Below are 25,675 nucleotides of genomic sequence, written 5' to 3' on the forward strand. Positions count from 1 at the left end.
AAAATTGGGACACTTGAATGCACAATTGGTAAAGTAAATTTTGAGAGAGAGAGAGAGAGAGAGAGAGAGAGAGAGAGAGAGAGAGAGAGAAGAGAGAGAGAGAAAGAGAGAGAAATTCCTTTGAGGAGGAAGCTCCTTTGAAACTTTGAAATGGGAGTAAGAGAGAACTCCCAACTGAGCTGAGGCAGGAATGATTTTTTTAAAAAAAAAGTTAGGTTTTATAATATGTGATTTAAAACAGGGAAAAGTTTAGCTGGTGAATTACTATCCTCAGTTCAATATAAACTGAAAGATTTAAGATTAGTCTTAGCAGATAAAAACCCCAAATTGTTAAGAGTATTGGTCTTTATGGAATAAATTAACTGAGCTTTAAAATGAAAGGGTATTTTACCCCTTCAAGTAGCCATTAATTGTATTTGAATGGGCATTGTGACTTTAAAAATATTTTAATATTTTATTTTTTCCCAATTACATATCAAAACAATTTAACTTTCACATTTTTTTACAATTTTGAGTTCCAAATTTTATTCCACCTCATGGGCTCCCCCTGCCCCCACATCTTTGAGAAGGTAAACAATTTAATTTAGTTTATACATAAGCATTCATAGAAAACATTTCCATACAGGTCATGTAAAAGAAGACACAGAAATACTCAAGAAAAAATAAAGTTAAAAAATGAAGCAAAACAAAAAACAGTATGCTTTGATCTGCATTCAGATTCCATCAGTTCTTTTTCTGGAGAAAACATTTTCAAATCATGGGTCTTTCAGAATTGTCTTGCATTTTTCAATTACTTGGAATAACTGGGAAAGTCATTCACAGTAGATTGCTGCACATTATTTCTCTTTGAGTGCTCTTCTAATTCTACTCACTTCACTTTGTTTCTGTTCAGATTTTTTTCCTGATTTTTCTGAAAGCATTCTGCTCATCTTTTCTTATAGAACAATAGAATTCCATCACAATCATATGCCACAATTTGTTCAACATGTCCAAACTGATGAACATCCCCTCAGTTTCCAATTCTTTTCCACCACAAAAGGCTTCCTTTAAATATATTCGTATTTGTAGGTCATTTTCCTTTTTATCTTTTTGGGACACAGACGACTAGTAGCATTGCTAGCCCTTTGGGTATACTTCCAGATGACTTTCTAGAATAGTTGGAGAAGTTTACAATTCTGCCACTTAAAATTTCCCAATTTTCTTACATCCCCTGCAACACTTGTCATTTTTATTTTCTGTCACAATAGCCAATCTGATAGGTATAAGATGGTATCTCAGAGTTGTTTTAATTTGTATTCCTTTAATAAGTAGTGATTTAGAGAATCTTTATATCACTACAGATAACTTTGATTTCTTCATCTAAAAACTGCCTGTTTACATTGTTGGCAATTTATCAATTGGGGAATTACTTGCATTATTAGTTTTAATTGAATGCTTTATCTTTTCCTAATTACAAGAGAAAAATGAACATTTAACTTTTTTAAAAAAAAATATTTCCTAGATTCTCTTTCTCCCTCCCTCCTTTCCTTCCATCATTGAGAAGGCAAGTAATCTTATAGTTATATATATATATATATATATATATATATATATATATATATATATATATATATATATACAGTCATACAAAACATATTTCTATATCAGTCATGTTGTGAAAGAAAATACAAATAAAAAACAAGAAAAATAAGGCAAGGAAAAATGTTATGTTTCGATCTGAATTCAGATTATTTAATTTCTTTCTCTGGAGCTGGATAGGCTGTTTTATCATTAAGTACTTCAGATACATAGATCTAACTCCTCTAATAGGTTTATGGTTTTACCCTTTATAGTCAAATGCTTTAAAACATGGCTAAAATTTTTAGGTGCCATGTACTGATGAAGAAAATGGTATATTTCCTCCTATTCCCACTCACTTTTCTCAGAGGTGCATCTTATAAAACTTGTCTAAAATTTCTATTGATCTTAACTTCTTGTTTATTTTCTCTAATTCTGAGAAGAGAAAGTGGATGTCCCCCACTAGTATATTATATAGTCTATTTTATCCTGTAATTCATTTAATTTTTCCTTTTAAAAATGTTTGATGCTATATCATTTGGAGGCTTTATGTTTAGTATTGATGTTACTTCATTGTATATGGTAGTTTAGAGGTAGTTTTTAGAGGTAGTTTCCTTGCTAATCTATTTTAATTTAATTTACTTTTGATTTTGCTTTGTCTGAGATCAACGTTGCTACTCCTGTTTTTTTTTTTAATTTCAGTTGAATCATAAGAGATTCTGATCTAACCCCTTACCTTTATTCTCTCTGTGTATTTTTATACAAAATCAAAATATAGAAAAAAATAGAAGAAAATGTAAAATACCTCATCAGCAAAACCACTGACCTCAAGAATAGATTGAGGAGGGGCAATCTGAGAATTACTGGACTTCCTTGAAAACATTGAAGAGAAAAACAAAGCCTGGACTTAATATTACAGGATCTAGTTATGGAAAGAATACATCAATCCCCTCCAGAAAGAGATCCTAAAATGAAACCACCTAGGAAATTCCAGAAATATGAGATAAAAGAGAAAATCCTGCAAGCAGCCAGAAAGAAACAATTTAAATATCAAGGAACCAGAGTAAGGATTACACAGGACCTGGCCGCATCAACATTAAGGGATCAAAGGGCCTGGAAAAAGATATTCTGAAGAGCAAGGGAGCTTGGAATGCAGCCAAGAATCTACTATCCCGCAAAGCTGAGCCTTCTTTTTCAGGGGAAAAGATGGACATTTAACAAAATGGAGGAATTCCAAAAATTCCTGATGAAAAGACGAGAGCTAAATAGAAAATTTGGACATCAAACAGGAGGTTCAAGAGACACATGAAAAGGTTAAAAAAGGGGGGGGTATGGGGGTAGATAACCTTTAAATATTTATTAAAAGTGATATATCACAGGGGCGGCTAGGTGGCGCAGTGGTTAGAGCACCAGCCCTGGGGTCAGGAGTACCTGGGTTTAAATCCGGTCTCAGACACTTAATAATTACCTAGCTGTCTGGCCTTGGACAAGCCACTTAACCCCATTTGCCTTGCAAAAACCTAAAAAAAAAGTGATATCACAGGGGAAGCTAGGTGGTGCAGTGGATAGAGCACTGGCCCTGGAGTCAGGAGGACCTGAGTTCAAATCTGCTCTCAGACACTTAATAATTACCTGGCTGTGTGTCCTTGGCCAAGTCACTTAACCCCATTGCCTTACAAAAACCTAAAAAAAAACAAAAAAAAACCAAAAAAAAAATGATATATCACATTTGAAGTTCTTAGTAATCTTATACTGTTACTTCTCCAAGTAAATAGGTCTAAGAGATTAAAAGGTTGATGTTATCTAATTGGAACTACATCACTAGGTACAATAGGTACAAAAATCCACTGAAGTGAAGAACTCTTTTAAAAAGTATGGTGAAATGGAAATATGACAAAACATGAGGAGTGGGGCTTGGGGGAGGGTCCCACAGCAAAACATTTAAGGGTGGGGAGGAAAATGCCTTGTCAGTCTGATTACAGTCCAGGTCAACACCAGCTATGGTGGATTGACCTGGGTCAGTCAAGCTGATTGATAACACAACAGGCCCTTTTTTTGTGATTTTTTTGTGTGTTCCTGAGTATCAGGGTTGAAAGTAAAACTGAAACCAGTCCTGGATTTTTGGAAAAGAAGAGCTACCTGAGTGTCAGCAGATGACAGCAGCATCTAGGATCTAGATAAGGGGATAACAGAACCAACCACAATGGAACAATGGTAGAGGGAGGGTGTGGAAGCCAGCTTATGTATGTGAGTGATTGTCAACACCAGAGAGAGTCCTTTGGAAGAAGGTGACATTCAGAGCTAAGCTTTAGAAAATAGCTGTTGTAGGGGCAAATTTTTAAATATTTCTTCTTGGGGGAGTGAAGAAATAGCCACATATTTGATATTTGTATATCAACCACTTGGGAGAGAAAATCCCTGTGCTTGTTCAATAGTAAAATTATCTTCTAAGGAAAAAAAGAAAGTACATGTGATTTCCAGAACATCCCTTAACATTCAGATATTCCTTTGGAAAATTCAAAATTTCAAGACCAAAGATTATGGGTACCTGATTAGGAAGTGATCAAGGTTCCTTGAATGGAATAATGGAGAATGATTCTTCTTCCCCCAACTCAATTCTGTCACTGTTTGATAAAATCATGACATTTCTCAAAGTTGCACTGGATGTAACCTAGGTCAAGAAGTTTGGGTACAGGGCTATCACCAAGTGAGGTCATGCTGTAATGTAGTTCTATTATCACAGCAGAATTCCATGGAGAGCCTTCAGCTCAAGAGTCACCTAAACCTGGGCTTTAGTCATAAACTGACCTTTCACTCAGACTTACTCAGGCAGCCCTACAACACTTCTCCCTTTTCTCTTCACACGGCAAACTCACAGTTGCCCAACCTGACATTCAACTTGGGTTACACGATTCTTGACTCTTGATAGCATATACAGTTGCTTCAGTTACAGAATAAAATACTTTGATTAAACTTGGCATGAAGCAAAGGAGAAACACTTATAGAATCAGTATAAGACACAATTATATAATACTCTTGCTCCAATACCTGGAGAGGGTCAGATATCGAAACCACTCAATTATCTTTTCAGCTGTCTTTTCAGGAGTCAAGTCTGGCTGGGGGACTTCCTAGATGTCTTTAGACTACTTATACAAATCATCAATTCCAAAAGACACAGTAGAATTCCCAATCAATCTATTAAGGTGATTACTAACCTTTGTCCATTCCCATTGTGTATCACTATATTCTAAGCTGGTCACACAAATTCACATGTAGTGATAATCACAACTAAGCATCTGTCTAAAGTTTACCACATCCAATTCATTTACTATAGAAACTACTGTCTTCTTCAAACCCTCTAACATTTGCAAAAACTGCTTATCAATATCTGACTGTTTTTAGAAGTCCAAACTTACATTTTTATAAATTCCTCTAAATAATCTGCTTGAACTACTTCATTTTGTACATTAGATACAGACATAGCAAGTGATACAGAGGAAGCTATGAGAGATACAAGCATAATAACTCCAAATACAAAAAACCCCAAACTAATACGTATCTTAAACTTTCCAGATGCAAGGTTCTCCTGTCATTGAATTAATTCACCAAAAACATGATCAGCCCTGCATTTGTACCATCCTTTGGTTTGGACTGGCATTAGAGCAAAGGTAGGTTTGGTAATAATCAACACTACATGTCCTGCTGATAAATGAGAAATACAATTAGTGACATTACATTACTTGTACATAACCTTGAAGGAGCAAGTTGTACTTGCACTTTTAGAAGTTTGAACATACACTAATTAATTTTTACCAATCATAAAAGCATATGGTTCCTGAATACAGGAGGTTAAATTTACTTCTTCATGCCACCACTTCTCGCCCCTATGTGCTTCAGATCCTAGCATAACCTGATCCATTGCTGCTCGGATCATCCAAGTCTGTTGATCTGATGGCCGCTCAAGTGGTGTCCACGTGAGTATAGGATACCTTTGATGAGTGGGAAAAACTATTGAGTCATTGCACCAACTTTGAATTAGTATATCAGGGGTAATATGATAACAGGTTCTTTCTCCTGTTTTACAGTCCATGAAAGGAGGGTCAGAGAAGCATGGATTCCAAAACCCAACAGTACACTTTTTATAAAAAACATAGAAGTATCATACTATTTAAGCCAGAAAAATTATACTCAACTTCTCATCATCTCTTCTTTGATATTTCTAATAACAACGTTATTAAGTTCCCAAAAGTTTGCAACTTCCCCTTATCAAAACAACGTCATCCATACTTTTCTCCCCATAGTATAGTTGTTACCCATGGAGGGTTTTGAACATAAGTCAGTTCCTTTTGCAGTCCCCAAATTGTTCGTGATTAATGTAAGCATCACAAATTGTCCTATAAGTCCATGTTGTGCTTTCCTTTTGCAAGGTTTGTCCTTCCTTCTCCTCTTATACTTTCTTTCTCAATTTAAGAGTAAGTTATTCATTTTCTGTATTACTTGATTCATCTGATCTGCATGGTCTGATATTCCTTTCTGGTATCCAGACAATTTCTCCATCTGTGGACAAAACAGAAACATAGCCTCGACCCCAGGTTAGTAATTGATCAAGTCCTGTCCAATGTCCCTCTTTTGTATCCTTCCACATTACTCTGAATACTCTTTAGGGATATTTATTATGTTATCTATGGTATTTTTGTAAGCAAAGTGTTTTCAGCCAGAGTTTTATTCTTATCATACAAAGTCAAATAATTTAATGAATACAAAGCTTTACTTAGGCATTGTCTAGTATCTGCTCCCCCACAGTCCCCCTTTTCTGTTTATGTAGGAACATCTTTAACGACTTATTCTTCTTCTCAACTATAGAATCACCCGTGCGATTATAATGAATGCCTGTAATATGTTTTATATTATAATATAGAAAGAATTGTTTAAATGCCATAGAAGTATATCCAGGGTCGTTATCTGTTTTTATGGATTTTGGTATCTCTACACCTTGACTAGCCTCTGTATATGAACTAAATGGATGCCATTGTATATGAACTGAATGTATCTACAGTAACGTGAATAAATTTCATTTTTCCAAAAGTTGCATAATGAGTCACATCCATCTGCCACAACTCCTTTAGGTGTCTGGTCTCTAGGATTCTTAGAATAATTTAGAGTGGTAGGTAAATATGGAATGCACTGTAGACAGGATTTCACTGTATTCCTAACTTGCTCTTTGGTGATTTTAAATTCTTTCCTTAATAAAGAGGGCATTCTGATGAAAATTTTGTGAGACAAATTGTGAGGCAGAGTGCCAGAGTGTGAGACAATCTTACTTGCTCTTCTACTAAGTTCATAAAGAGTGGAAGGGTTAATTGATCAGCCCTATGAAGATAACTTCATGTATAGGCCCAGGCAATCCAGGGTAGGAATTTATATGTTCAATAAAAAGGGATTGTACCTATTTCTTATAACTTCTAGTAATTCTTTAAAGTGTTTATATAATTCTTCATCAATACTATAATTAATAAAGGCTGTTTCTATGTATCTGACCACATGATAATTATACTTACTATCTGTAAACATGTTAAAGGGCTGCGGCTATTCTTTTAATGCCATTAATATAACATATAATTCATTCTTTTGTGTTGATGTAAAAGGAGTATGTAATTTCTTTTATATTATTGTATTTGTCTTTGGACCTATAGGTTTAGAATAGGGTCCATCACATTGTGTAAAAATTTCAGGGAACAGGGCAGCTAAGTGACGCAGTGGATAGAGTACCGGCCCTGGAGTCAGGAGTACCTGAGTTAAATTAGACCTCAGACACTGAATAATTACCTAGCTGTCAGGCTTTGGGCAAGTCACTTAACCCCATTTGCCTTGCAAAAACGTAAAAAAAAATTCAGGGAACCCAAACTTCTGATATTTTCCCTCATTACCTCTACAAAGCAATCAATCATTAATCACAGGCTTTGACATCATTACAGTAAAAAAGCTTATATAGACAAAACTAGATCATATTACTTTTCAATATCTTGCTCATCAGTAAGTTACCAATTATGGGTTAAGTAATTTTCAATATTCCAATAATTTTCAAACTCCCTCATATATACTCAGTAGTATTGGAAATAATTACAGTTAAGATATACTTCCCAATGTCTTATACACTCTTCTTCTGAGTTTAACACCATTACTTCTTTTTTTTATTTTTTTAAAGATTTTATTTAATTTGAGTTTTACAATTTTTCCTCTAATCTTACTTCCCTCCCCTCACCCCCCCACAGAAAGCAATTTGTCAGTCTTTACATCGGTTCCATGCTGTACATTGATCCAAATTGAGTGTGATGAGAGAGAAATTTGAGTGTGATGAGAGATAAAACCATTAATTCTTTAAAATCAAACATTTAACCCTTAACCTATGTGAAACAAGATTTCTAGGCTGACATCTCATTCAAAAACAAAACAAGTTCTCTTAAAGTTAACCTTAGAACTGAATATCTTTCACACACAAATTTCTTTCACATATCATAAGCTTATTTTCCTCTTATTCCAAATACACTCCTGTTTTCAAAAATGAAATAAGATTCTTTGTTAATTTAGTTTATATATACATATGTATGTGTATATATATAAAATATTAATTTCCAAAACCCAATGTAAATCTTTTACCAGTGCCAGTGTTACAAGATACATATATATTTTCTTGTTCTTAAATAACAGATATTAAGTAAGCTACTTTGATCTTACATATAAATATTCCCTTTTATAAACATGAGATGGAAAAACAAAGCTTTTCACAAAAACACTCTGGGCCAAAAAGACCTTGAGAGATATAGACTGTTGGTAAGGTATTCTCTAATTTTCTTATAACAAATCTTTACAATTGTAATGGATGACACTTCAATTTATTCATATTTTTTTATTGTAACACAATTTTAAATTTTTCAAAAAATAGTTTGAATTTGTTTTTATACATAGTTTACTAATTATACATAATACATTTCAATTTAATGTATATTCCCTTTACTCCTTAAAACTTTGCAATAAAAAATTCTTAATACCAGATGTTTCTAAAAATTTTTATGATTACAAGATTTGCTTTTTTTATGGTGCCAGGACTTTTTTTTAATTAATTTTTATTAAAGATATTGATTGAGTTGTACAATTTTCCCCCTATCTTGCTTCCCCCCCCCCCAAGAAAGCACTCTGTCAGTCTTTACTTTGTTTCCATGTTGTACTTTGATCCAAATTGGGTGTGATGAGAGAGAACTCATATCCTTAAAGAAGAGGAGAGAAGTCTAAGAGGTGACAAGATCAGACAATAAGATATGTGTTTTTTTCTAAATTAAAAGGGAATAGATTTTCTTTATAGTTCTCTTAATCGTATAAATTCTAAAACTCATATTCAAAATTACCTTTAATTATTTTCCTTTTCAAAATATAAAAGTATACAAATCCTTCTTATCTGTATCAGTGCTATTCTAACTTCTCAATATTCTAACTTATAAGAGCATTCTATTCTCACTGACAAAATGATGTTCTGGGAATTGGAGATTCCCCACATTTTGAGATATCAAAATGGTATGTACTAATTCTTTATCTTTACTGTTCATCATTCCTCTGTCACCCCAAATTTTTCAAATACATGAACTAAACCCCCCTTTTAGCAATTTTAAAGCCTGATTAAGAACTAACAAAGGTTTTGGCAGACTCCCAGCCTGTATGAAGACCATTCTATCCCTATCTAGTTTAGCATTCCCATTAGTTCTTTTTCCTCCTATGACTCTGGAGGAGCCATAAAACATTATAACCAAAAAAAAATCAATATTATTTTTTTACAATCCCCTTAATTCAGTTACATGTATTTTCAGATAGTTTTGTATAGAGGATTAGCACATTATAGAATTATTCAGTTTGAAGAAACAGTTAACATTTACCTAGCAATTGCTTTCATACAAACTTTTCACTTTATTGGGTTTATTACTTTTCTAATCAATTCACTGCCAGATATTGCAAATGTGGCGGTTTAATGCAATTTTCAGATTACTCCAAAACACATATCTCTATATTGTTGCGTTCCTGCTGGCTAACTTATCTGTTACTCATAACTAATACTTGTCTCATACAAACATTGAAAAGTCAGGAGACAAAGATGATAAGTTCTCCAATTATCAAATCAAACAAATGCCTCTGTACTAGTGGATAGCAGGTGATAAAGTTTGCTTCCTCAGGCTAGTACTTCTCACACAATGTTACTATCACTGGCTTAGTGTTTAACAAATTGCTTCAGGACAAAACATAAGGAAAAGATAAGAAGATCCAGAGAGCTGAGCACGAAAATTAGGCCAAGGGTATACCTGAGCAAGAGGACTACTAGGCCATTCCCAGTCATGCAGTGACTGCTCTGTGACCCTCAACAGTCTCTTACACTGTATAGATATAACTTTATATACTTTCTTCTCCTCTTACATTGATTTGTAAATCACTTTTCAAAGTTCCCAAAATCCATCTTATATTTATACAAAGTCAAACTTGCTCATATTTGCTTTCTATATGCTTAAACCAACTTCCATTCTTCACAAATGGTTCAAAAACCCCAATTCTTACAGAATTAGATTGAACTACTTACATTTTCCCTTAATATACTGTTCCATTATTCTCTTCCATAAACTCTTTTTCTTAGTTTTTTGTAAGGCAAATTGGGTTAAGTGGCTTGTTCAAGGCCAGACAGCTAGGTAATTATTAAGTGTCTGAGACCGGATTTGAACCCAGGTCCTCCAGGGCTGGCATAAAGTCTTTTCTTAAGACCAGCAGTATAAATGCAATTTGGGTACTGTAAAATTATTGTAATATGTTCTGCTAATTTCTTTGCCATTTTTTGTATTGATTTTTGTCATGTTTTTGGTATTTAAAATCATTTATTTGTCATAGGAGTTCCTCTATTCTAAGAGACAATTTAAAAATTTTCTAGAATTTCTAGAATTTCTAGAATTCACTTGTACCATTTTCTTCTTGGGTTCCTTTTCTCCTCTCACAGCCTTTGCAAGTTCATTTATGGTTTGTTTAATTTAGTTTTGTTAATCTTAGTGTTGCTGGGGATTGGTGTTGGCAATTTAAGATCGAGAGGTCTTGATGGTGAAAGAATTCACATATAGCCCTGAAATTTTAAAACCACTTAGGTTTTATTATACAAGCCTGCAAAGTTTAGAGAGTTTGAAACTTTTCTCCTGGAGAAGCAGCAAGCAGCTTGAGGTTAAATAGCAAAAGACCAGACCAGTGAAAAAGAAAATAGGCAGGAGACTTGGCTGATATGAATTTGAAAGGGAAAGGAGGGATAGTCCCTGTCACATAGTATAGAGACCCATAGTTCTAGGCTGGGAATATGTGGCACTATCTTAAGGAGTGAGAGATAGATCCCGATCCTTGTAGGGAAAAAGAAGGCTGAAGAAGAGAAGAGGATTCTATTCTGGCATAACTTAAATGCCTTTATGTAATGAGTTGGATGAGGGTGGTGCTTGGGGAGTGGTCTAGCACCTGGTTCTAGGTATTCTCCAATGGGCAAGCTATGTGCTGGTCTTTCCTGTCCCTAGATGTGGGACCTCTGAGTCGAACAGATCATTTCCTGTTATATCAGCACAAATCTGACACATCAGTGGCCAAGGTCAGGTAGACTGGAAACTGTAAGTTGTAAGAGGGGTGAAAAGCTAAGGCAATTCCGGTCTTGACAAATTCACATTTCACAATGAAGTCATAACAGGGAGTTCCCCAGACAGACACAATGTTTTTCCTTCTACAACAATCTTTTCTAATCACATCTAAATCCATAATTCTCTGCATCATTAGTATTGTTTTATAAATATTCCTCCACTTATCAGTATTGTTCGCTTAAAATAGGAAAAAAAAGTTCCTATTGATAAATTCCTGAGAAATACCATCACCCCCACCCCCATCCCCAAATACACCCATATACACACCAATACACTCTTAAAGTTCAGAAGCTCCCTATTCACTTCAACAAAATCCTCTTTTTCATAAGAGGGCGTTCAAAGCCCTCTCTAACCTAACCCCCTTCTACCTTCCCAGTCTTCTCACACCTTATTCCTTTCTCTATATTCTTCAATTCAGTGACACAGACCCACTGGAGGGCCCACCTCTGAGACCCTCCGTCTCTGACTTTGGTTAATTTCTGAAGTCCTATGTAAAATCCCATCTTTTCTAGAAAGCTTTCGCCAATTCTTCTGGATTCGAGGCCTTCCTTTCTGTTATTTGGTTCCTTTTATTCTGCAGGGAGCTTATCTGTCCATTCTGGCTCGCCTATGACCTCCCCCTCCTCACCACCCTTGGATTGGGAGCTTTGGGGATTTCTTCAATAGTGATTGATTGACCGATTGCTGTGCCCTTTTTGCCCATAATAAAGCATCCTGACCACTTGTCATCTTTTAAAAAGTACTCAATAAGCTGTTTCGTTCCTGTGTTATTCACTTCTCTCCTTGCCATCCTTTTCTTTAGGGGCAGATATTTCCCAGCCCCTTTTCCTCCGGTTTTGGAGATTTTTCTCTCCTTCATGGACGTTGGCGTGCGCTGCCTTATTTTGCCCGTTTATTCGATAACCAGACGGTCTCTTCTGATTTATTCTTTGTCCTTTCTGCTTGCCGGCTCGGGCCAGATGCCTGACAAGTACAAGGAGCTCACGGAATATTGATTGACAGCCGGACTCATTGTTCGGCGGGGGCCGTGCTGCCCGCCCACGGACTCGACCTGCGTCCCATTGGCCGAGCCACGCCCCGCCTCCCGGGTGACGTCACCGTCCCCTCCTTTCTGCGGTTTTCACCTGGGCTGGGCTGTTGCGCATTCTGCAGAAGAGGGCAGCCCGCAGCTCTGTGCGCTTCAGCCTCCGGCTCGCCCTCCCCGCCCCACGGCACGCACCCGGGCCTGCCGATCCCCCGCGGGAGCCGCTGTGTGTGGGAGGTAAGTACGGTCCCCGGGGCGTCCCTCGGACTCGCTCCCCAGCACCCCTCGGGGCGTGTAGGTGCGCCCCCCCCCCCCCCCCCCCCCCCCCGGTCCCGGGCCTGGCGGGCTTCCCCCACGGATGGCTCGGCAGCTGCATGTGCCCGGGGCTCCGAACGGGTCCCGGGAGGCCTGGGGGCACGCATCTAGTCATTACCTCCCCGCAACCTGCCGCCGCCTTCTCTCCCCACCCCCCACCCCCCATCCCTTCGGTGGAGCCCGACCTAGAACGTGGAACTGGTGCGCTGAAAAAGCCGCCAGTGCACGGAACGGCCCTGATTTTGGCCCGTTTGCTTTTAAGTCATTTTCCTCATTCAAACGTTTATGATGAGTCTGGACTCCACGACCCCCGATCCGACAAGCATCTCCCTGTACAATACACAGCAGAAAGAGGGGATTGTCGGTGCACCTGTTGATCATTCCGCTATTGCTTCCTTCCTTGCAATATATAATAAATTCAGTCCGTGTTTTTCAAAGCTCCCAAGGCTTCCTTCTGATTTTCCTTCTGCTCTCCTGTGTGGTCCCTCAATGACGAGCTTTTGTTGTTCGTTCGGTTTTTTTCCCTTCTCCTCCATCTCTGTCTTCTCCGCCTCCCCAATCCCACCTCTTTAAAAAAAAGAGAATGAAAACGACAGCCTTTGTCAGAAATACACAGTCAAGGAAACCAAACCTGCGCTTTAACTGTGACTGAACACGTGCCTTATTCTGCATTTCATGTCCCCCCAGTCGCCTTCATAGGATTTTAAAGCGTCGTTGCATAGAGTTCTGAAGCCTTTCACCGGGGCAAAAGTCTTCCTTTTAGGCTCACTGAATTGAATACAGAACCAATATATCCACACAACTCCCCATGTTAAAACACTTACAAATGGACAAAAAGATGGGTCCTATATAGAACATCCAGCCAATTTGTTTGGACTTGGAAGAATAATTCTTTGCCACTATAAGAACAGCTGCTATAAACATTTTTGTGAATGTGGGCCTTCCCCCACCCCTTTTATAGACCTTATCATAAATTGTTGGATAAAAGAATATGCAGTTTTATTGCCCTTTGGGCATAGTTCCAAATTGTTCTCCACAATGGTTGGATAAGTTCACAACTCTACCAATAATGTAGATGTATATTGTACCACAACTAATTTCCATTCAAATATGGCATGTCTTATCCTTGAATTTCAGTCTGTCACATCTGGCAGGAGTTGGGTAGCATGATTTATATGCAGTCCTGTAGGCTGAATTAATCACGGTTCTAAAAGCTTAAAGGTTTATTTTTCAATTTCTCTCATTGTATAAGTTGGTCTACTTCTACTCACCTCAATCTGTATCAGATTTTAAAGAATTCTTCCTAGTTTCCTCTGAATCTATCCATTTCTTAAGGCACAATAAAATATTATCATGCTCTTCAGACCTCAATTTATTTTACCATAGATGGCTACCCCCCTTAGTTTCCAGCTTTTAGCTATTTCAAAAAGTACTTCCATATATATTTTTCTGTGTATGGGTCCTTTTCCTTTTCTCCCTATATGATAGAAGCCCAGTGATGTTACAGTTGGGCCACAATTTATTAACTTTTGAGGTACAAGTATAAGTTGCCCCCCAGTATATCAGGACCAATTTGCATCTCTATTGGCAAAGTCTTCAGTGTACCCTCTACTACATTTGTCATTTTGGTCATTGACAGTAAACATTTTTTAAGGTCCAAATTTCATTGATTAGAGAAATGCAAATTGAAAGAACTCTGAGATACCACCTCACACATATCAGATTGGCCAATATGACAAAAAAAGGAAAATGACTCATTCATAAAAAAGGGGAAAGACCCATGTATACAAAAAATATAGCAGCTCTTATTGTAGTGACAGAGATGTAGAAATTGAGGGGATGTTCCATCAGTTGGGAAATGGCTGAAAAAGTTATGGTATATGAAATATTATGGAGTACTATTATTCTGTAAAAAATCATTAGTGTGTGGATTTAAGAAAAACCTGGAAAGACTTGCATAATCTTATGCTGAGTGAAGAGAATAGAACCAGGAGAACATTGGATATAGCAACAGGAACTTTGTGTGGTGATCAGCTTTGGTGGATTTAGCTTCTCTCAACAGTTCAGTGATCAAGGACAAATCTAAAAGGGTTTTTTTTTTCTGTTTCACTATTTTCTGTATTCACTGTATGTATTTATGTATTCACGGATATTCATTTAAGAAAGAAACTGCAGCATTTCAGAGGGTAGACTCAGAAAGAGCTAGCTAGTCATCAGAGTAGAGGTTAATATGTAGAATACTGGTGTAACTTCAAATAAGCATGTAGATATTTAAAAATCAAGTTGTATTGTTTTTAGGTTTTGGTAAGGCAAATGGGGTTAAGTGACTTGCCCAAGGCCACACGGCTAGGTAATTATTAAGTGTCTGAGACCAGATTTGAAATCAGGTACTCCTGACTCCAGGGCCAGTGCTCTATCCACTATGCCACCTAGCCACCCCCATAAAAATCAAGTTGTATTTTAAGGGGGTTGTATTGCAGACTAACTCACAGGACTGTTGTGAGGTTAAAATGAAACAATGCTTTCTATAACATTACAGAGGTATAAATGGGTCAGTAGAACTTGTTCGTGTCCCTGAAGGAAGAATGAGGTTCTTCTGGTTTAAAAAAAAGAAGGGGGGAAAAAAGCGAGAGATGGTCATACAAATATGATGTGGTCATTTCATTTAGGAAGATGATGATGATTATGATGCTTGTCCTTCTTTCTTTTTTTTAATTGAAGATTTTATTTATTTTGAGTTCCACAATTTTTCCCCTAATCTTACCTTCCTCCCCCCACCCCCCACAGAAGGAAATCAGTCTTTCCATTGTTTCCATGGTATACATTGATTCAAATTGAGTATGATGAGAGAGAAATCATATCCTTAAGGGAAAAATAAACCATAAAGTACAAGAGATAGCAAGATCAGAGAATAAGATATCAGGTTTTTTTTTTTCTAAATTAAATGTTATAGTCCTTAGTCTTTGTTCAAACTCCAAAGTTGTTTCTCTGGATACAGATGGTATTCTCCATTGCAGAGAGCCCCAAATGGTCCCTGATTGTTGAACTGATGGGATGAGTGTGTCCATCAAGGTTGATCATTGCCCCCATGTTGCTGTTAGGGTGTACAGTGTTTTTCTGGTTCTGCTCATCTCACTCAGCATCAGTTCATTCAAATCCCTCCAGGCTTCCCTGAATTTCTATCCCTCCTGGTTTCTAATAGAACAATAGTGTTCCATGATATACATATACATTAGTTTGCTAAGCCATTCCCCAATTGAAGGACATTAACTTGATTTCCAATTCTTTGCCACCACAAACAGGGCTGCTATGAATATTTTTGTACAAGTAATGTTTTTCATCATCTCTTCAGGCTGGAGACCTAGTAGTGGAATTTTTGGATCAAAAGGTATACACATTTTTGTTGCCCTTTGGACGTAGTTACAAATTTCTCTCCAGAAAGGTCGGATGAGTTCACAGCTCCACCAACAATGTAATAGTGATCCAGATTTCCCAGAACCCTCCGGACAATGATTATTACCCTTTCTGGTCATATTGGCCGGTCTGAGAGGTGTGAGGTGGTATCTCAGAGAAGCTTTAATTTGCATTTCTCTAATAATTATTTAGAGCAATTTTTCATATGACTATGGATTGCTTTGATCTCCTCATCTGTAAATGGCCTCTACATATCCTAAAAGACTTTTGATGGAAAATGCCATCCACATCCAGAGGAAAAACAGTGGAATGTGAATGCAGACTAAAGCATATTATTTTCACTTTTTAAAGCTCATTTTTATACTTTTTTCTTTCTTTGTCATTTTTTTAATTTTAGATCTGATTCTTCTGTTATAACATGCTAATAGGGAAATATGTTAAATGTAATTGTACATGTACAGCTTATATCAGTTACTTTGCTGCCATAGGGAGGGAGGAAAGAAGGAAGGGTGGTAGAAAAGTGTATACATCAAAAGCTTCTGAAAGAATGAATGTTGACAACTATCTTTGCTTGTAATTATTTAAAACTTTAAATATGATATCCATTATATCATATTTCCATATTAGTCATGTTGCAAAATAAAAGAGTGAAAAATGAAGAAAATGAAAAAATGCTTCAGTCTACACTCCAAGTTGATCAGTTCTCTCTCTCTGGAGGTGATCAGGAATGATTTAAAGCAATTTAAAAAAATATATGTCTATTCATAGCTTTGATTTCTTCTTCTGAATACCTTATCTATGTGTATGATGTTTGTGACATAATACTGTGGTTTCCTTGCTAGTATTTTGGTCAAATGTTGTTTGGCTTAATATTCACTAGAAAAATTAGCCTACAGTTTTGTTTTTGTGCTTTTGTTATCTCTGGTGTGGCATCAAAACCATATTTGTGTCATAGAAAACATTCAGTTGGATTCCTTCTTTATGTTTTGTCAATAGGTACATTTTTGGAAGAATTCAATCCATCTGGTCCTGGAGATTTTCCTTTAGGAGCTCATTTGTTGCTTGTTTCTTTTTCTGAGATCTGGTTATTCAAGGATTCTACTTCCTTTTCTGTTAATCTGGGCAGTTTATATATATTTTTTTTGTAAAATTTCATCCATTTCATTTATACTGTGTCATTAGATTTTTAGTATATACTTGGGCAAAATAATTCCTAATAATTGCTTTAATTTCATCTTTATCGATGGTGCATTCAGCTTTTTCCTTTTTGATACTGATAATTTGATTTTCTTTTCTTTTAATCAAATTAACCAGTGCTTTCTTTCTTTCTTTCAATATGATTAAGTTGAATATTCCCAGTAATACCCTCACAGGGTTAATATTCCTGGTGAGGTCCTCTCAGAGTTAAGAATTATTAAGAAAAACAAACTATTATTATTAGACTATTCCTGGAAAGACCTTTCATTCTAAAAGAGAAGCTCATGAGCCACCTGTTTGATGATAAGATTAGTATTATTATTTTTTGATAGGTTTTTGCAAGGCAGTGGGGTTCAGTGGCTTGCCCAAGGCCACACAGCTAGGTAATTACTAAGTGTCTGAGACCAGATTTGAACTCAGGTACTCCTGACTCCAGGGCTGGTGCTCCATCCTCTGTGCCGCCTAGCTGCCCCCAAGATTATTTTTTTTAAGAAAAATATTATTTATTTTGAATTTTACAATTTTTTCCCCTAATCTTGCTCCCCCCCCCGAAGGTAGTCGATAACATTAGTTTTACTATACGTAGACATTACTTCATTTAAGGTAATTATAGATATGAAGATCATTGAAATCTTTTTTTTTTTGGTTTTCTCACTATCTGGATGGTGAGGTGGTAATATTTTATGATTGCTTAAGGTCATATTATCTTGCGTGACTATCATCTAAGTGTAGCTCAAACTCTCACCACTTGATATGAGATTATGAGTCTGTTCTTTTCTTGAGAAAAGTAATTAAAACCTTCATTTTGCTCAGAATCAATCAGTCTCTGAAGACTTTCTTAGTGTATTTTTATCCCACACATTATTTATCTTTCCTTTGATATTTAGCATTTGTATTTTGGTGTTTAATGAGAGATTGTTCTTTTTCTTTTTTTCTTTATTCAGTTACATGCTTGTGTGGGATAAAAATCCACTTAAAATATAGAGACTCCTCTGAGCAAAAAAAAAAAAAAAGTTTATTTTGGCTTTTGTCAAGAGAAGGGCACATTCCAAGTCTTACAAATGTAGTGAAGATCAAGGAGCTGCCCTGAATTGACAGTCAGGCAAGATTATATGGCCTAACCTGATCCCCTCCTCCTTCCTATGGTCCCTCTTTGTCAACTCATTGGTTAGTCTTCAGAGTTACTGCATTCTACTTGTGAAAATCTACCCCAGCAACAAAGAAAAGAATGAAAGGTTTTCATAAAATATTACCTCACCATCCAGATGGTGAGGATAACCTTCAGGATTATAACTATTTTATTGAAGTAATGAAACTTGTCTTGGAACACAAGGTCTGGGAACTGTCTACCCATCCTCCCATTCAATGCATATTATCAAACAAGAGGAGGCTTATGAGCTTCATTGGAATGTAAGGTTTTTCTCATGGAAAACGTCTTCTGTCCTTCTGGGAATCAGTAAAAGTAGTTTTCTCAAAATTTAGGAGAGTGAGCCACCTGTTTGGAATACCACAGGCTTTCTTCTAGAAATTAAGAATAATAGTTTGTTCTTTCTATTTTTCTTAACTATTTCTTAACCCTGAGAGAATTTCACTAGGAATATCAACCCCAAGAAGGGTATATTGGGAACATTTCACTCATGCTCAATTCATTGATGATCTGTTCTTTTTCTTTATTCATATAAGTATTTCGAGCTCTAAAATTTTCCTTAAGCATTGATTTGTCTCCATCTCACAAATTTTAGTGAGTTGTCTTGATTTTTGTCATCATCTTCCATCCTATTCCTCCACTTTGCAAGGTATTTATTGGGCCCAAGAAGCTATGTTGTAATCTGCAAACTTTATCCTTTACAATATTTGGCTTCCAGTCTCTTATCTCTCTTCAGCAATGGTGAGATTGATGCAAAATAAAGCAAAAAGAAGAACATAGTGAGCACAACTTGTCAACACCTTGAAAAAGTTAAAAACTATGTATAGTTTGCAATACCTGTGGACCTCCCTTCTCTCCTAAGGGTTGGGATAGAAACAAATTCTAATACCTCTTATTTCAACACATATTTTCATTTTAATTATGCAAGACATATATGTCTATATGTGTATATTTATATTCATGTATGTGCATATATATATATAATTTCTACATCTGTGATTCTTCTTTGTTGAAATCTTTGCATATTGCTTTCTTGCCTCTCCTTACTTAGCTCTGTATAAGTTCATATAGATCTTTCCACAGTTCTTTGTATTCATGTTGCTTCTTTCTTATAGAATAATATATCCCATTATATTCATATTCCACAATTTACTTAGTCATTCTCTAGGTATTTTAAAATAACTCATTTGCAATGCATTTATTTTTCAAAATATTTCAAATATAACTTTCAAGTCCTATATCAATAAAATTATTTCAGTAGAATTCATTTTCTAAATTTTCATCCAATCATTTTTTCACTCACATGTTTACTGTAACCTAGACACCATGATAATATTGACACAGCATTGGCAGAATAATCAATTTAAGTCTGATTCCATTATCTGCACCTGGTCCTGGTAGGAGGTAAGGAATTATTGAAAACTACTCCCTAAAATTGTGCTGTGTTACAATAAACTTCTTAGGACAAGGCAAAGTTAGAATTTAACCCCACCCTTACTGATCTCTTTTGGTATTATTTTGTAGTATCACACATTTAGAGAATTCATATTGATTTATTACTGTATAATTCTCAGATTTTCATATAACTTATATGCAGAACAGTACTATAACAAAACTAATAATATGATGGGATGAATCAGAAACTATAGAAAAAAGTTTGCTTTTAGGAAATATCTCTTAAAATAATCTTTCACTAAATTCCCAGTGTATTTCAGATGCTAGTTAATATTAAGACTTTAGGCAAACACTTCTGTGTAACATTCAGTTAATATCCATTTAAATTATAGATTTGTAATTCTGTTGTGCTATGTTTAGCTTTTTCCCCTTCATAACAGTTAATAAAATAAAAGTATGCCAAGTACTCGGGAGGGAGGGAGGGAGAGAAGGAAGAAGAGAGAGAAATGGAGGAAAATGGAGAAGGAAAGAAAGAGAAAGAAAAAGAGATTGGAGAAAGAAAAAAGAGAGTCAAAGGGAAATAAAAAGGATGGAGAGGAAGGGGGTATGAATAGAAAGGGGAACAAAAAGGGGAGAAAAAAATGGAAATGGAGAAAAATAAAATGACCTAAGAATGGAGAATGGAAGAGAGAAAGAAGAGAGTGACAGTAGAAAAATGGGAAAAGGTAGAGAGAAGCAGAAAAGAGTGGTAGAGAAAAAGGGAGAGTAAGGTTAAGGAGCTAAGGAAAAGAGGGAGACAAGAATAGAGGAAGAAGGAAAGAGAGATGGTAGGGAGAAAGATCAATAAAACTATGGAGAGGAAGGGAGAGAGAAAAGGATAAAAATGGAAGGAGAAAGATAATGAGAGGAGAGACAAAAGAGAAATATTGAAAAAGAATAAGATATGGAAGGATGGAAGGGAGAAGGAGGTAGTTGGAGAGAGAGGGGGGAATAGGCTAGAGAGAATAGAATAAAGAGAAAAAAGAGGGGAGAAGGAGATACAAAGGGAGAGATAGAGAGGATAGGAGAATGGATGAGCGAGAGAGAATGATAGAGAGGAAGGAAGAGAAGGGAAATTGAAGTAATGAGACAGAAAGAGAATAGCAGGGAGGGAGATAGAGAATTTGAGAGAATGCAAAAGAGAAGGCAGAGACAGAGACAGTAACAGTCGGAGACTGACAGAACCAGAGACCAAGGGAGAAAATGAGAGAGAGAGTGAGAGACAGGAAGTGATAAAGACAGAGAGAGAGAGAGAGAGAGAGAGAGAGAGAGAGAGAGAGAGAGAGAGAGAGAGAGAGTATGAGGATGAAAGAAAAAGAGGAAGGAGAGAGATGGAGAAAGGGATGAGGATAGAGAAAAAGGGAGTTGGAGAGACAGAGAGCAAAAAAAGTGATGGGAAGACAGGAGACAGGGCAAGAAAAATGAGAGAGAGGTGGGGGAGACAGGAGAGAGAGTGACAGAAAGAAAAGAATGCAAGAAAAGAATTAGCAAGAGACAGAAGAGAGATAGGGGAAAAAAAATCCATCTCCCAGTTGTGGAAAGTTTGCGAAAGTTTCTATACCCTTGGAAAAATGGCTGCTCCTCAGGTTGGTAATCAACTGTGGTTGGTTAACAATTAATGAGGGAGAATGAATATTGCAATAAGAAATGGACCTGTTCTAATGAGGGATGTAAGTTTTATTTTTTCCTTTTTTTAAAAAAATAGATTTAAAAAAAAATTAAAACCTAAATACCAGACAAGAAAGAAAAAAAAAACATTGCCATGTGCTCAGTAGAATATGAGAGGATTAAAATTATTAAATAATAAATTTCCATTTCAAGAAAACATATAATAAATATGACACATTGTGTTCAAAATTGCCCCTCTTTTCTTCCTTATGTTTTCTTTGATTTTCTGCTGCTGTGCTTTTTTTATCTTTTTCCCCTCCCCCTCTAAAAAGGCTACAATTAAGCATGAAAACAGACACACACATACATACTAATAACATTCATGCATTTGACCTTTAATAAAGAATTAAACTACATGTGTTAACTTCCTGTTACGCTAATAAGGAAAGCAGAAATAAGCTAGCTTATTAGCCTCCAGACTTTGATGTAAAAAAGGACAGTCAAGCTAACATACATGTTTCTTCTCTCAGTTTGCTCTTTATGCTTATGCATGGGGGTGTTCCCCAAGTGATATTTTGGGGACACATTTATAAGGATATGGAAAAAGGACCTTCAAATTATTTGCAGGAGTCAATGAAATTATAAATTTTTAGGGGTGTTAGAGATCCCATTAGATAGAGGAGTGCCTCCTTCTGACTCAGGATAATTATGACTTTATCAGCTATGTTACAGACTTTCATAAAACATGAATATATACCCTCCAAGGTGTTGGTGCCGTCCTGTGGCTGTTGATACAATGGGGGAATTTATAATTGTTTTTAGAGAGATAAGCAGATTAAAATTTATGTTTTATCCCACTCCTGCCTGTCTGGCATCCAGTATCACCTCCTAGACCCAGATGGCTCAAGAGGAGAAAGTGAGGCTGGTGACTTAGCACAGCCCCTGTCACTCAAATCTAATTCACGTACTTGTCATGGCATCACCTCCCTGATGTCTTGGTCTTCTTCAAGAACAAAAGCATAAACCACAACAACAAAAACAAATATGTACACACATACAAATATACACATATACACAAAGAACATATACATATATATAATCATCCATATGCATATACCTGTATATTCATATATATATATATATATATATATATATATATATATATATATATATACATATAGTCCATACTATACTTATTTCCACTTATCCTCTATTTATCTGAAGGTGGAGAGTATCTTCCTTCATTTTCCATTGGCAAAAATAACTTGCATAAGAATTAAGATTCTATTGCAAAAGTGAATTCATTAAAAATTGCCAAATTAACTTGAGTTGGTAACATAGACATTTATATATTGTTTTAGAACAGATTATATCCAGTAAGTGATTTATAAAAAATTTTAATTTTTTGATGTTTAAAATATAAATGTTTAAAATGTTTTAAAGTGTTTAATGTTTAAATGTTTAAAAGAATGTTTGAAAATAAATCAAAACCTGTAGTTGAAAAATGAATTTCTCTTTAAAATAGTTTTAGAATAGACCACAGGCCATCCTTCTTCTGATATACTTAGTGGTTAACATTTCTTTCTTAAAACAGATCTTGACATAGGATGGAGAATCTTGATGTCACAGACTACTTTTCATTTTGCTTAATATATAATCCCTTAGCATTAAAGGATCTTAATTAACACAGGAACATGTAATTCGCAACAGATGCAAAAGCCTAACTGGTTATTAGAATTTAGGTAATTGAGGCCAAATGACCTAAATTTCTATCCCCGATCTCCTGACATGATTATAGCAATTTACCATAAAGACCAGGGACATAAGAAAAAGAAAATTCCTTTATTTGTTTAAATGTCGTTTTCTAGGAAAAGTTATGTATGTGGGTGATCAAATGCTTTGAACCAGACTTTAAGTATACCACGTGAGACATATTAAATGTTATTTTGGGGACATTAAGTCAGAAGAATACAACCTCAGAATGTACCAAACATTCTCTTTCCTCACCTTTCCCAATGAGACCATCACCTGCAGTATGCGTGTCAAGTCCCCATAGGCTTACTGCCATCCATAGAACATCGGCCCAACAACATTTCTTTTGCTGATTATACTTGAAGTCAGAGTAATATCAATTCAACAGTCAAGTCAAGATCTTAAATAGCAAGTATCAGCAAATCATAACTTTAGGCGAGTTTAGCTCACTAGGATCAAATATTCATTATCATCTCATAGATTACCACAGAGAAAGATTGCACATATTTTTATTTATGTTGGACAGTTGGTTTCACTTCAAAATAAACAACAAAATATTTGGGGATGTGTAAATATAATAATCTCAAGCTGCATATAGAAACAGTTTGTATAAAGACATTTTCTTTATCAACATGTTTAGTTTAGCCATGTTCAACCAAACATAAACAACAAACGAATGATTCCAAAATTCTTTCAAAATAATTACTATCTTTTGGGGATTTTTAAATACTTTGCATATATTTCTACAGGGGTTCTAAATTCAGATAAAACAAATTAACAGAAGATATATTAGATTCTCCAATAAGGTGACACTTGAATTATTCTTCCCTGAACATGTTTCCATAATGAAATCTTATTTCTTAAAAAAAAAGAAACCACACAAAAGTTTCTTAAACTTATAACTTAATAGGTTTTTTCATGTTTGTTTTACAAGTTTATGCACTGCTACCCAAATATATGCATTTAATTTTTAAATGAAATTCTTCAGGAATTTATTTTTTTCTTTTGAATTATAAAGATTTTATTTATTTTGAGTTTTACAATTTTTCCCCTAATCTTACTTCCCTCCCCTTAACCCCCACAGAAGGCAATTTGGCAGCCTTTACATTGTTTTCATGGTACACATTGATCCAAATTGAATGTGATGAGAGAGAAATCATATCCTTAAGGAAGAAACATAAAGTATAAGAGATAGCAAGATCAGACAATAAGATAACATTTTTTTCCCTAAATTAAAGATAATAGTCCTTGGTCTTTGTTCCAACTCCACAGGTCTTTCTCTGGATACAGATGGTATTCTCCATTGCAGAGAATCCCAAATTATCCCTGATTATTGCACTAATGGAATGAGCGAGTCCATCAAAGTTGATCGTGCCCTCATGTTGCTATTAGGGTGTACAGTGTTTTCTGGTTCTGCTCATCTCGCTAAGTATCAGTTCATACAAATCCCTCCAGACTTCCCTGAATTCCCATCCCTTCTGGTTTCTAATAGAACAATAGTGTTCCATGGCATACATATACCACAGTTTGTTAAGCCATTCCCCAATTGAAGGACATTTACTTGATTTCCAATTCTTTGCCACCACAAACAGGGCTGCTATGAATATTTTTGTACAAGTGATGTTTAGGAATTTAGTCTTATACATGTGATAAGATCAAAACACTAATTTAACTCTTATACCATGGAATGGCAACAAATTTAGATCAAAACTGCAAAACCCTTTCTACTTGCAATTATTACAGTAATTTAAAATGCTTTTAATATTAGTCTAATGGCTAATTGATGTAACATTGCAATTACAAACTTCCAATTTTCTATGAATAGAAATTTCTATGAGAACTATAAGCATCAATATCATCACATTATTGTAATGAATTAGCTTACAGATTTAAAAATTTAGTAGACCCTTTTATAAATCACAAAAACTTTTTTGACTCACTTAACTTTATTTTTTATGATTTATTAACATTTTATTTGTTTTCCAGTTATATATAATAGTAGTATCTGCCTGTCATTTTTTGTGAGGTTTTGAATTTTAAAATTTTTCCCTCACCTCCCTCCCCCCCCCCACAGAAGGCAGTCTGATAGTCTATATTATTTCTATGCTGTACATTGATTGAAATTGAATGTGTTATAACAGTAACCATAAGAGTAAACAAAACAACCCCCCCCCAAAAGATGAGAAACCTCAAGAATAGAGAGAGGAAAAAAAGGTATTTCAGTCTGTGTTCAGATTCCAATGACCCTGTCTCTGGGGTGAGTTGCTTTCTTTATCATTAGTCCATCAGGGAAGTTGCTTCAATATTTCTCCTACAGTTGCTATTACTAGCTGTACCTCCACTCTATTTCTCCCCACTGTCATTTATTCTATTCTCTCTACTTTCATCCTGGCCCTGTCCAAAAATTTGTTGTATCTGAGTACCCTCTCCCACAATCTTCACTCTCTTCTATCTCCTATTCCCCCCTTCCCTGCCCCCATTCCCCCTTATCCCATCCCTTTCTTCTCATTTTTCCCTAGGGTAAGATAGATT

General features: G+C 35.7%; 1 pseudogene; it reads left to right on the forward strand.

The window, feature by feature from the left end:
- Positions 1-12,385: 12,385 nt before the first annotated feature.
- LOC141497681 (E3 ubiquitin-protein ligase DTX3L pseudogene) overlaps positions 12,386-25,675 on the forward strand; it is a 33,036-nt pseudogene continuing 19,746 nt past the window's right edge.

This window comes from Macrotis lagotis, chromosome X (genome assembly GCF_037893015.1).
Source record: "Macrotis lagotis isolate mMagLag1 chromosome X, bilby.v1.9.chrom.fasta, whole genome shotgun sequence".
NCBI classification, from domain to species: domain Eukaryota; kingdom Metazoa; phylum Chordata; class Mammalia; order Peramelemorphia; family Peramelidae; genus Macrotis; species Macrotis lagotis.